The sequence below is a fragment of the Stenella coeruleoalba genome (genome assembly GCF_951394435.1).
Source record: "Stenella coeruleoalba genome assembly, chromosome: 4".
NCBI lineage: Eukaryota > Metazoa > Chordata > Mammalia > Artiodactyla > Delphinidae > Stenella > Stenella coeruleoalba.
Genome location: NC_137149.1, coordinates 19,309,898 through 19,322,653, shown reverse-complemented (window position 1 = coordinate 19,322,653; position 12,756 = coordinate 19,309,898). Strand labels below are relative to the sequence as shown.

The 12,756-nt window shown below is 39.9% G+C and overlaps 1 protein-coding gene across 1 annotated transcript in view; it reads left to right on the top strand.

Annotated features, from left to right (window-relative positions):
* Window positions 1-11,220: 11,220 nt before the first annotated feature.
* BLTP1 (bridge-like lipid transfer protein family member 1) overlaps window positions 11,221-12,756 on the top strand; it is a 207,766-nt gene continuing 206,230 nt past the window's right edge. The window contains exon 1 of the mRNA XM_079919926.1: window positions 11,221-11,692. The gene's annotated coding sequence lies outside the window, so the exon portion shown is untranslated. The remainder of the gene's footprint in view (window positions 11,693-12,756) is intronic.

Sequence of the window (12,756 nt, the reverse complement as noted above, 5' to 3'; positions counted from 1 at the left end):
TTTTCCCATTTCCTTGAGACCAGTTCTTATAATCATGTAAGGTGGAGCAGCTTATGTCATGACTACAGTCTGGTCATCATGTAGTTAACTTCTTCTACCTGGTTGGGGTTTCAGTATCTTCAAAAGAGCTCAAAGGATGTGGCTTAGATTATTATCTATAGCCCCTGAGGCGGAACTAAAGGTCCTTGACTTTGTTTAATGACAAAACTATTATTATTTGGTCTTGTTTGACTGCTTTCCTTTGCTTCTGCAGCTTTTTCATTTCTCTGATTGAATTTATTCTTTAACTAAAGTTTTTCTAGAGACAAAATGCAGTTGGAGGACATGGGGGAGGAGGTGTCTGTCATGGGAAGGCCCCACAGGGTCCTGCTCCAAGATGACACTGATATGGAAGAAAAAGCATTTCAAGGAAAGTAAATTATGGTGTTATGCTATAGTTAATATTGAAAATAGTGTCTTTTACTGGCTTTGAGTTTTATTGCTTCCAGTAGATTCCAATGGCTCTGCAAAGATGGGTATTTTTGTTTCCATCTTTATTTTCATAAATCTTGATACAACGTCTGCACTTTGGGTTTCATGATAAGTTTGACTGCATCACTGTAACATTTTCTACCTGAGGCTTCACTTGAAAACTCATTGACTAAACCAGTTTTTAACAGCTAAGTACTGAGACATATTTAGGTATTAATTTTGCACTGCTTTTTATATTGTATTTGAAAGACATCTGCTTTCATCTATCCGCTATCCTAATTTTAGGTTGCCATATCTTCTTGTGAGGAAGAAATGAATTAATACATGTAAAATGCTTAGGAAAAATATATTGGCACACACTAAGTGCTCAATTTGCATTATGAAAATTAATAAAGGGAAACCTCACTAAAATGGTGTCAGGGGGTCAGAAGCAGGGGCTGTCATGCACATACCACTTGACATCAATACAGATCACAACAGGAAGACAGGGACGTACTTTTCATCTCTGGCAGGAAGTGACACTACCTTACTACCACCAGCAGGAGGAAAAAAGATTTTCTCCTCCCCTGGCAACAGCTCAGCCAATGAGAGACTGTCACAATTCAGCCAATGAAAAGCCACTATACTTTGATCTCCCTGTTTCCTCCAATGGGCTTGATATTACTGAGGCAGCACATTTACCTATGGCTACTGTGGCCCAACAGGTTGAATTATACCCTTTTACTTGGGCTTGTAGTTTAGCCAAGGTCAAGACTGCAAACATTTATACTGATAGCATGCCTTTGGAGCAGCTCATGACTTTAGGGTGCTATGGAAACAATGAGGTTTCCTTACCTCTAATGGGGAAAAGATTAAAAATGGCTCTTATATCCAAAACCTATTAGATGCCATACCCTTGCCAGCTGCCTTGGCTATTATTAAGATCCCGGAGCATCCCAAGCTTGAATCCCTAGAGACTAAAGTAAACCACCTCATTGATATTTCTGTCAAAACTGCTTCTGTCAAAGGAAGCAGTGGTTAAACCTCTCTCATGGTCTAAAGGGATGCTCCCTAAGACAACAATCTAGAAAAAATTGACTAGAAATGCCCAACAATTGGCCCCAGAAAAGGAAAAACAGTACTGGAGATCTGGTAACTGCTGGTTTGATAAAAAGAGAGAACTCTGGTTCAGGCCAAATAACAAGTGGTGCTACCAGAAATTCTAAGATTTTCACTCCTTACCACTGTACATGCATTGAACCATTGGTCCACTGACAGAATGATAGCATTCATGAACCAATATGGGTGGGAAAATATTAAGAAGGCTGCAAAAAGTGCCTACCTCACTTGTCCCACCTGTCCAAAAAATAACCCAGGGAAGCCTGTTCACAGTGCTCCCCAACATTTTAAACTGCCTAGTGGGCCATTTGAGGTTTGGCAAATGGATTTCATACAGCTGCCCTGTCTCATGGACATAAACATGTTTCAGTCATGGTTTGTATGTTTTCTCGCTGGGTCAAAGCCTTCCCGCATAGGCAGATCACTGCTTATTCCATGGCTAAAATTATGTTAGAAAAGATCACCCCTACTTGGGGAACACCTTCTAAACTTCATAGTGATTGAGGGACCCATTTTACTTGTCAGGTACTTCGACAAGTTTGTGCTATTTGGCTGGTTTTACAACATTTTCACTGTGCTTGCCATCGCCAATCCTTAGGGTTAGTCTAACGTACTAACGTTGTTCTTAAGACCCAATTGGCAAAATTCGTAGAGGCCCTTAAGATACCTTGGCCAAATGCACTGCCATTGGTCCTTCTAAATCTCAGATCTACTCCTTTCAGAACTCATAAACTCTAAACCTTTGAGATAGTCATTAGACAACCAGTGCACCTGACCCTTGCCTCTTTTAATCTGCATTTGATAAAAGGGGATATGCTTCAACATTGTAAAGACCTAACTTCTGTTAAAAATAACCATGCTCTGGTAGAGCAATTTTTTTTTTTTTTTTTTTGGCTGCATTGGGTCTTCGTTGCGGCGAGCGGGGGCCACTCTTCGTTGTGGTCTGCGGGCTTCTCATTGTGGTGGCTACTCTTGTTGTGGAGCACAGGCTCTAGGTGCATGGGCTTCAGTAGTTGCAGTGCCTGGGCTCAGTAGTTGCAGTGCGTGGGTTCTAGAGCGCAGGCTCAGTAGTTGTGGCACATGGGCTTAGTTGCTCTGAGGCATGTGGGATCTTCCAGGACCAAGGATTGAACCCATGTCCCCTGAATTGGCAGGCAGATTCTTAACCAGTGTGCCACCAGGGAAGTCCCCTAGAGCAATCTTTTCACAGTGTGCTCTTGGGAGATGAAGACCTTAAGCATCATACACTGCAACCAGGAGATTTCGTCTATTGGAAAAATCAACTCCAGAAGGATTCTCCTCAACCTTGCTGGAAAGGCCCCTATCAGGTACTGATAACCAACCTGTGTGCCACCAAACTCCAGAGCATAGACTCCTGGATTCACATGACACATCTAAAGAAAGCACCAAGTCCTGATTGGACCTGCGCATCATCTGGTGACCCGAAGGTCAAAATTTCCCAGAATTGAAGCAGATGACATCTTATAAGACAGCTTTTCCAAGATGTCCAGACCAGGCCTGTCAGAAGGTTTAGAAGTCACAGAAGTTTCTCTTTCATTTGGACTATAAACTGACTCTGGATTCTTTTTCCAAGTTCATACTCTCTGAATTTGCGAACTACAAGCTGTATTGTGGATAAAACATTTGGTTCCAAACAGTTTCTTTTGAGATACCAATATTGTTTAATTACGTCATGTTTGCTCCTGCACTGTGTCTTCCCAAAGTGCTTGCTTAATTCCTTCAATTTTGAGTGTGCCCTTGCTGGATGCACTATTCTAAGATGCAGATTTTAGGTGGGAAATGCCTGAGATGTCCCCCTCCTACCCCTCCTTGTTACTCAAATGTGACCACAATAGGTTCCCAGTCTATGCACTTTCCCTCTGACATGGGACATGACACCCAGGAAAGGTCCTTCCTGGCACTGAGGGACAAAAGGCCACTGAATGCTGGCCAAAAAATTAAATAAAACCTAATTCTTGATCAGTGATGCTTTCAGAGAAAGATCTTGATAAACTGGGGAAATATGAAAATTAATCAAGGGAAACCACTAAAATGGAGTCAGGAGACCAGAAGGGGGAGTTCTTATGCACATACCACTTGACATCAATACAGATCACAACAGGAAGAGAAATATCTTGCATTTCCAGGAGGAAGTGATATTACTACCACCAACAGGAGGAAAAAAGATTTTCTCCCTGCCTGGTAACAGCTCAGCCAATGAAAGACTGTCAAAACTCAGGTGATGAAAAGCCACTATACTTTGAATTCCCACTTTCCTCCAGTGGACTTTTTTGTGTATAACAGCCCCGCGCAACTTTCCTTTCTCCTCTATAAAATAATTTCCTCTCCTTTGCTTTACTGAACATGCATGTGGTTCACCATCGCTGCATGTCCCAAACTGCAATTCTTTGCAGCTCTTGAATAAATCCATTTTGCTAGTAAAATAACTGCCTGTTTTATTGTTCTTAGTTAACAGTCTTAACTATAGCAATTATTGTTATGATTATGTCACTCAGCAAATTTGAATATGTAGTATGAATATGAACAGGTAAGATCCTTTAAACATAATAGGTGTTAGATTATTGCATCACATTTCAAATTGAGAAGTATAGAAAAATAACCAAAAGCATTATATAATGATAACTTTGTTTTTGAAATATTTCTCAGTAAATGGAAATTCCAGTATTTTAAAGTGTGCAGTATTTTACATTCAAATGAAGGGTGTGACATTTATTGATCTTAAACACTCTTTTACATGTTTGTTTTTATATATAGATTTCTGTTATCTGAAGCTAATTGTTCCTTCCTTCATTTATTTAATAACCATTTATTGAATATTTACCTTATGCCAGACACAATGCTGGGTCTGACAACAAAACTCTGTTAGGCAGTCCTTCCTCAGAGAATTCACAATCTATTAGAGCAAAAGGTATTTAGAAAGAGAAAAACTGGAAAACACTGTGATACATCTTTATTGATGACATAATGGCAGCACAAAGTTGATACCAGCTCTGATTCTGGGGGTGGAGTGCATGACCAAGGTCTACACTAATCAACACTACGGCAGTTCCCATTGCCATTGGGGATAAGCATGGGACCTAATAGTCAATGAGACTCAAGAAGACTTTGAAATTTCTGGAGAAAAGACTCTTGCTCTATCTTGCTGGATCAAAAAATGGGGAGGGTGTGGGAGCTCTACCACTGTCTTGCTACAGTGGAAAACATGAGATTGAAGCCAACATCAATGTGAATGGTTTTGCTGAGAGACATAGCCAAGCTTGGTCCTGAAGACATATATATCATGGAGCCTCAGCCTGGCGTGAAGCCAATTTCTGGGGTTTAAAGTTTATAAGGGCCAGTATATTACCTTTACTTAGGCCAACTTATGTTGGTTTTCTATCACATACAATCAAAAGAATTTGAACTTAACGTGGGTTGGGAAAAAACAATACCATTAACAGGAATCATTAGACTGCAGTGAGAGATCAGAGTTTAAGTTTTGGTTTATTCTCTGTCTTTACCACTGACTATAAGGCTCCTCCTGGGCAGAGACCATGTCTACCTTGATTATTTCTTCATATCTAGGAGCTAGTCCAGTGTGTACTGTACAAAATATTAAATATTTATTGACTGACGTGAAGGAGAAAAATAGACACGTGAAAAATCAAAATAAAGAAGACTTTGAAATAGTTTTTCACATTGTCCTGAGGAACAGAGATACAGTGATAAGATGATTAATGAATTGTAGAGGACTGTAGCTACAAAGGCAATAGAAGGAGTTTATTAGAGAGGTAAGATGCTGTCACTTAGACTAGCACATATGCCAAGAGTGGGGTTGACCAATACAAAGGGAGAAGGGAAAAGAATCCTCACCCTTCAGCCTTTTCTGGAACACACACAAGATCAAATGATAACTTACAAAAATATTGTAAACTTTCTACTTTTTAAAAAAGAATGATAGGATAAATGAACAAGATAACATAATACAAAATACGTGTAGCAAGAGTTGTTTTTTTTTAACCAAGGTTTATTGGGCATCTACCACGTGCTGTGCTCAGCTGGGCACTGGATACATCATGGTGAACAAAGGAGCTTGGTCCCTACCTTCGGGGGCATTCAATCTAGTATGGAGAGATGGATGATAAACTGGTAAATTAATACAAATTAAGAAATATCAAGAGTTTTAGAATAAGGTATGTGGAGTATATATTTCAAAGAATTATATAAGAGATCATATTTATCATGTGTTGTGGGCTGAATTGTGTCCCCTCAAAATTCATATGTTGAAGCCTTAACCTCCAGTACCTCAGAATGTGACTATATTTGGAGATAGGGCCTTGAAAGGGGTAATTAAGTTAAAATGAGGCCATTAGTGTGTGTAATCTGACTGGTGTCTTTGCAAGAAGAGGAATTAAGACAAAAGGGGAGACACCAGGGTCAAGCTTGCACAGAGAAGGGGCATGTGAGGAAAAAGTGAGAAGGTGGCCATCTCATCCATGTACATACATGTTATTTTACATTATGTGCCATTGACTGGAAATTATAACTTTTGTCCAATTTAGTTTTTGACCAATATATTTTTAAAGTCACTTGTAGGTTTTGGCCTATTTACTTATTATTTTTCACACGTACACATATATTTTTTGCTCTTCACCTTTTTAATAATATACATTGTAGATTATCTCATATCAGTGCATTTATAGTTATCACAATTTTTCACTGCTCTACAAATGTTTCATATTTTTAAACTAGTCTTCTAGAACTGAACATATTTAGGTGGCTAACAATCTTTTACCTTTATGAACAATGTAGCAATGGATAACTTGTACATTTTTGTCATGTGCGAAGATTTCTGTATGATTCATTTCTAGAAATGGAATTGCTGGGTCAAAGATATGAGCACTTAAAGCTTTAAAAGGATATTTCCTTATTGCTCTCCACTGAGGCTAAATCAATTCACGACCACCAGCAAGGTAGGAGGGTGTCTCTTTCTTCAAACCCTTTCTAATATTGAGTTATCAAAAAATGTTTTGAGCTTTGCCAATTGAAAAGAAATAGTACCTAAACTTTAGCTGTAATTGGCCTTTTTATTTTTATGAGAATGAAGACCGTCTTTTCTAAAGTTTTAGGCCCAGTTGTATTTCTTTTTATGTGAACTGTATGTTCACATGTTTTGCTCATCAGGTTGTTGGTCTTGCTTGTTGATTTGTAGGGTATTATATGTCATTAAAGTTCAAATCATTATTAGAAAACTGGATTTTTCTAGTATATTAAGAGATGTACACACTTCCTCTTTCAACACACATGTTCAGCTCCTTTCACTTTTTCATCAGCTTTAAAGTGTGTAATTGTGGTTTTCTTAAAATATATTTGACTTAAATAGCATTGGTTTGTTTGTTTTAGCATTGGTGGCTCCTGGGACAGTGTGACATCACAGAAGCTTGAATTGTGGCCTGCATTGGCTGGGGGTAAGTGAAATGAAAGAAATAATTTCAGCTCTCCAAACTAGCTCTCCAGTTTGGTAGATATGTTGGGAAATAATACAGGAAACTATTAATTATTTTGTGTGTGTGTTTTATGGACTTATTGATGTTACTTTTTTCTTCTTTTTGGTGTGAGAATTAACTTCAGACTTGGTATGGTATTATAAAAAGTGTGTAACAACTTGAGGAACACTCAAGTTTATATATAAAGGAATAGTGGCTTTAAGAAATTATTAAAGGGTAGTGAAATAAAAATCTGAATTAAGCATTCACAACAACTTTAACATATTGAACTTGGTGCCATTAAATTCTTTTATGCATTAAAATACGGACAATATGCCGCTTTATCATCACTGTTTTTAAATTATCTGTAAAGTAGTTGTGTTACTGAACCAAACCTCGGTCTGCTTGCCCAAGCGCAGGAAAGCCAATCTACTGACATGGGGTTGTGGTGAAGGAAAGGGCGGTGTTTATTGCAGGCACCAAGCACGGAGTCCAGGCAGCTAGTGCTCAAAAGGCCCAAACTCCCCGATGGCTTTCAGGGAAAGGTCTTTAATGCCAGGGTGAGGGAGAGGGTTGCGGGGTATGTGATCAGCTTATGGACTTTCCTCTTATTGGTTGGTAGTGTGGTAATTGGGAGTCAACATTGTCAGCCTTCTGGTTCCAGCCTGTCTGGGGTCTGCGTGCTTGTGAGCAGCATATAGTTAACTTCTTCCACTTGTTGGGGGTTTTAGTATCTGCAAAATAGCTCAAAGAATATGGCTCAGAATATTATTTATAGCCCTTGAGGAGGAACTAAAGTCCTTGACTAGTTTATTGGCTAAACTATTATTATTTTATCTTGCTTAACTGTTTCCCTTTGTTTCTGCATTTTCTCACTTCTCTGATTAAATTTATTCTTTGGAACTCTGGAAGACCTAGGAGGCTAAAGCTTTTCTACAAACAAAATGCAGGCAGAGGACATGGTGGCAGGGGCATGGGGGTGTCCCAGGAAGGTCCCACAGGGTCCTGCTTGGTTAGAGTTGTGGTTTTACATTATTATGTGTTGCAGTACTACAATTTGAGAAATAATCTTTTTTTTTTTTTACTTGGATCTAGTATGGAGTAGTGAAAAATAATAGGTATTGGAGTTAGACTCTCTTGAGTTCAAGTTCTGGTTCCACTTTCTAGCTTGTGTGACCTTGGGCAAGTTATTTAACTTTTCTAAATTTCCTCATTCACAGGTGGTATATACATTATGGGTTTGTGTGAATTAAATGAAATAGTCCATAACAGATATTAGCCAGGTGCCTGGCACTTAGTATATATATATGTAATTAAAAAATTTTTTTCTTAGTATATATTCCATTAGTTTTTGAAGCACGTTTTATTTTACTCTAGGGTAAAACATTTTCATGATGACAATATCAGTGTAAATAGAAAGAGGCTAAATTTGGTTAATTTGATGGCTACCTCTGTGGATTATTTTGAAAGTAATCTCTTCTATCCTTAAATAATCCTTTCACTGTCCCCAAAATTACACCATTAGAGATTTATTCCATTCAATATCTTTAAAGTTGAAGATTTTTATTGCCTTTAATGTTTTTACATAAAAATGAAATATCTCCCAGAAGGAGATGAGGAAGATAATTTTAGGGGACCATGAGAGCCTGATTTTATCAGACTTGAGGCTGACCTTTGCATGTGAGCTAGTGAGTGGCAAATGAGAGTAACAAAGGGGAGAGACAAAACTGAAAGACGTAAATTTCACATTGGTCTCAACTTAAAAAAATAGCCCTCTTCAGTGGACCAAAAGAAATGAAGACAAAGAAAATGTCACATATATATATATATATATATATATATGCATACATATATATATATTTTAACCAGTAGACCACAGAGAAAACTTATACACAGTTATTTATAGTAGTTTTATTTATAATAGCCCCAAATGGGAAACAACTGAAATGTTCATTAGTAGGTGAATTGTTAAACAGACTGTGGAACACCCAGCAATAAAAAGAATGAACTATCGATACGTGCAACAACTTGGATTGCTCTCAAGGACACTGTGCTGAGTGAAAAAAGCCAGTCTCTAAAGGTCACATACGGTGTGGTTTCATTTATATAATATTCTTTAAATGATTAAATTTATAGAGGTGGAAGACAGTTTAGTGGTTGCCAGAGGCTAGGAATTATACATGGAGGGGAGTAAGTGTAACTATAAAGGGGTAGCGATAGCATGAGGGTGTATATTTCTGGTAACAGAATAGCTCTTATCATGTTTGCAGTGATGGTTACATGACTTTACATGTGATGAAATAACATAAAGCTATATATACACATTGTACCAATGTCTAATTCCTGGTTTTCATGTTGTATTATAATTATGTACCATATAACCATTGGGGAACCATATAACCATTGGGGGAAACTGGGTGAAGGGTACACAAAACCATTCTGTACTACCTTTGCAACTTCTGTGTATCTATAATTATTTCAAAGTAAAAGGTTAATAAAAAATAAAAAGGTTAATAAAAGGTTAATAAAAAACCCAAAATCATTAGAGGGCTTCCATCATTAGAGCAATTCTTACTGAAGTCTCTGGATGGAGACATTTGCCTTTGTATTCTTCTTTGCTGGTGAAAGGTGATTGTAGGTGGTAGACAAGTGAAGGGAATAAGCCTTGTCATGAAAATTAGTGAGTGAAATGAAATGTCAGAGAGTTTAACGATCTTCACAACATTAAACACCTTTGGAATAGAAAGCTTTTAAAATAAATAATTCAGTTTTAGGATGCTGTCTAATGCATATCTGTAGTTGTTACAGGGTGGCCCTTTTTCTTAGGGATGAAAGGAAGAGTTAGAAACTTTCAGATTCCAACTGTCCACTCAGTAGTTAGATTAAGACCACATTCAACTTCACCCCCATCTTCCCTCTTAACTCTTTCCCTTAGCTCCAGGGCAATTCAGTTTCAGTTTAGTTTTTGATTTGAGGAACTTGAACCACATCTTGGTATTCCTACTCCAGATAACTTGTGCTGGGACAATTTCCCTTTAAGGCAGGGTTGAATGTTTGACAGTAGCAAACTTGAATCCTTGTCGGGGTCCTGGAGCCTTACTAGGGAATAAGGATTAAGAATGATTGAGATTCTCCAGACTTTGAGAAAGACTACTGAAATTAATTTCTTTGTAGAAGTGCAGAAATAAACTCTAAAGAGCTAATTCAAATAAGGGAGGCAGGTGTGTCTCGGCAGTAGGTGGAAGTAACTAAGATAGGTGTATGCTTTTCTTGGCTTTCATCCAGTCCTTTCATAAACCACTTCTGCTTGAGCCACCATTTCCTTATATGCAATAAAGGTTAATACAATACCTCATGTGATTAACCTTTTCTAGCTTTATTTTAAATTTGGCTTCATAGCTGTTGTTTTGAGGTAAAAATGGAACTCCCATGTAAAAATGTTACTGAGAGTGGTACTTCAGCTCAAGGAAGTCAGACTAGACATTTAGACATTTAGAATTTAAGAGGCAGTATACAGTAATGCTTAAGATCATGAACTCTGGAGCCATACTGCTTGGGAACCCTAGCTCTCCAGTTTGGCAAGTTATTAAACCTCTCTCTGTATCTGAGTTTTTAATTTGTGAAATGGAAATAAGTGGGGATAATAACAGTATTTACCTCACAGGGTTTTGGGAGGATTAAATGAGTCAGTAAATAAAAAGTGCTTAGAACAGTGCCTCGCTCATGCTTGACACTGTTAGCTATTACTAGTATGTTACCGTTTGCATTTCTAGTTGTCTTATGTGCATTCTCCACATCTGCCCCAAGCAATCAGAAAACTTTTACAGAGCTAAGACTGTTTCCCACTTTTCCTATTACAATTTGTACCTAAGAAGTGCGCAAAATATCTGTAACAAGCCTCTAACTCCAGGAAGTCGTTTGCTTTGGTGTACCCGCTAATAATAAGAAGAGCCTTTTTCTTTAAAAATGGTGAGCATCAACCACTTTACAGTAGTATAACAATAAGAGACTTAGTTCTAATAGATTCGCTGTGGCAGCATTTCACACAATGAAGCTCCCTTTATTGATACAGTCATAAAAGTTTTGCTCTCTATTCAGAGCGGATTCTCTTCATATCAGAGCACCGGTCTCCTTTTTGTTAGCGATCTGTCCCCACCTGTGCTCATCTGCCTCTTGGCCTCAGCAAGGCAGTTCATTACCATTCCCTTAGGGTGGGTAGCGAAATGATTTTTCAAATCCGTCCCTAACCTCCGCCTCAAGGTCGAGGTTCCGCCCCCAGCCCGCCCAGTAGGGGGAGAAGGGGCGGGGCGTCCCAATTCCTGGGCGGGGCTCGGGTGGCGTGCCTCGAGGCGCCGGCGCCGTGACGTATGACGTTACCAATTGACGCAGCCGCAGTGCCGCCCGGCCCCAACTCGGACCCCTCCCATCCTCCTCCGCCCAACTGTGTCAGAGGTGGGGCCCCGGGCTGGACTTCGGGCGGCGGGTCCGGGTGGCGGGTTTGGAGGGTGTAGACCCGCGCAGTGCTCAGCAGGTCGTGTCCGGCTGGGCGCTGCAGCTGCCGCCGCCGCCGCCCAAGGCCCTCGGCATCACCCGGAGAGAGACCAGAGCGATTCCGGGCCGCCCCGGCGCTCGCTCAGGTGAGGGGATGGGTCCGGCTGAGCAGGGTTTGGGTGGGCAGCACTCTTCCCAGCATCTCTGGACTTCAATCTGGTCGGAATCAGGGAGGTGTGGCTTCGTCGCGACTGCCTGGTGCGGCGTCGACTCATCTCTTATTCGTTTGCCATCCTTACCTGCAGCACGGGGACTTGTACACCGGGTGTCGAAGGCCCATGAGAAGGCCAGAAAGGGCCATGATGGGTGACTGGGGTCTCGAATGCAGGAACTGGCCCCTGGGTGATGGTATGGCGGGCGGGCGACGCCCACCTGCGGGTGTGTGGGAAGGACCGTGCACCTGCAGACTCTGGCTTCAGCCTTGTTAGATGCACCGGGCTGCAGGAGACCCCATACTGGTTAACTAAGAGTCGATTTTGGACCAAGGGCGGTGGAGCCTTAGAAACCCTCTTTACTCCCCAGGCGTGGTGTGTTTGTATTCTGATTGGTGCTTGCTGGGTCTACACTATGGAAGAGTACGTTTCAGCGGAAACATCTTTTGACCAAAGGAGGGTGAAGGGAAGTTGATTTTCCCTCTGCAGAATTGTCCCCCTCCCGCTCCTCTTGGTCTTAGTTTTGACAGACGCAAGTTAGGGACGCTTGTTAAAGGGAAAGAGTTCTTGTAAATTTCCTCTGTAAGGAAATCATTGTTTTCCATGACTGTTCAAGCGTCTAAGTTTCAACTGGTTTCATGTTGCTGCTTTCAACTCTGTGCATGGCAATGAAGCTGATTTAAGTTCAGTAGATACATAAAGTATAAAAATAGATGAATTAACCAGAACATTTATCTTAATAAGTATTGATTGGTACATGCTTTATGTGAATATATTATTTAATCATCATAACAATCCTATCACGTAAAGTCTGTTATTACTCTCATTTTATAGATGAGAGAACTAAATCCCACAGCCCTAAAAAACTTGTCGAAAGTCAGAGCTGTGATTTAGATCAGGTAATGGTACTCCAGTTTCGAGTCCCTTAATCAGTATGCTTTACCACTCCCAAACATCGTGAGGATTTGCAAGGTGATTTTCATTTGATAAAAAGTGTG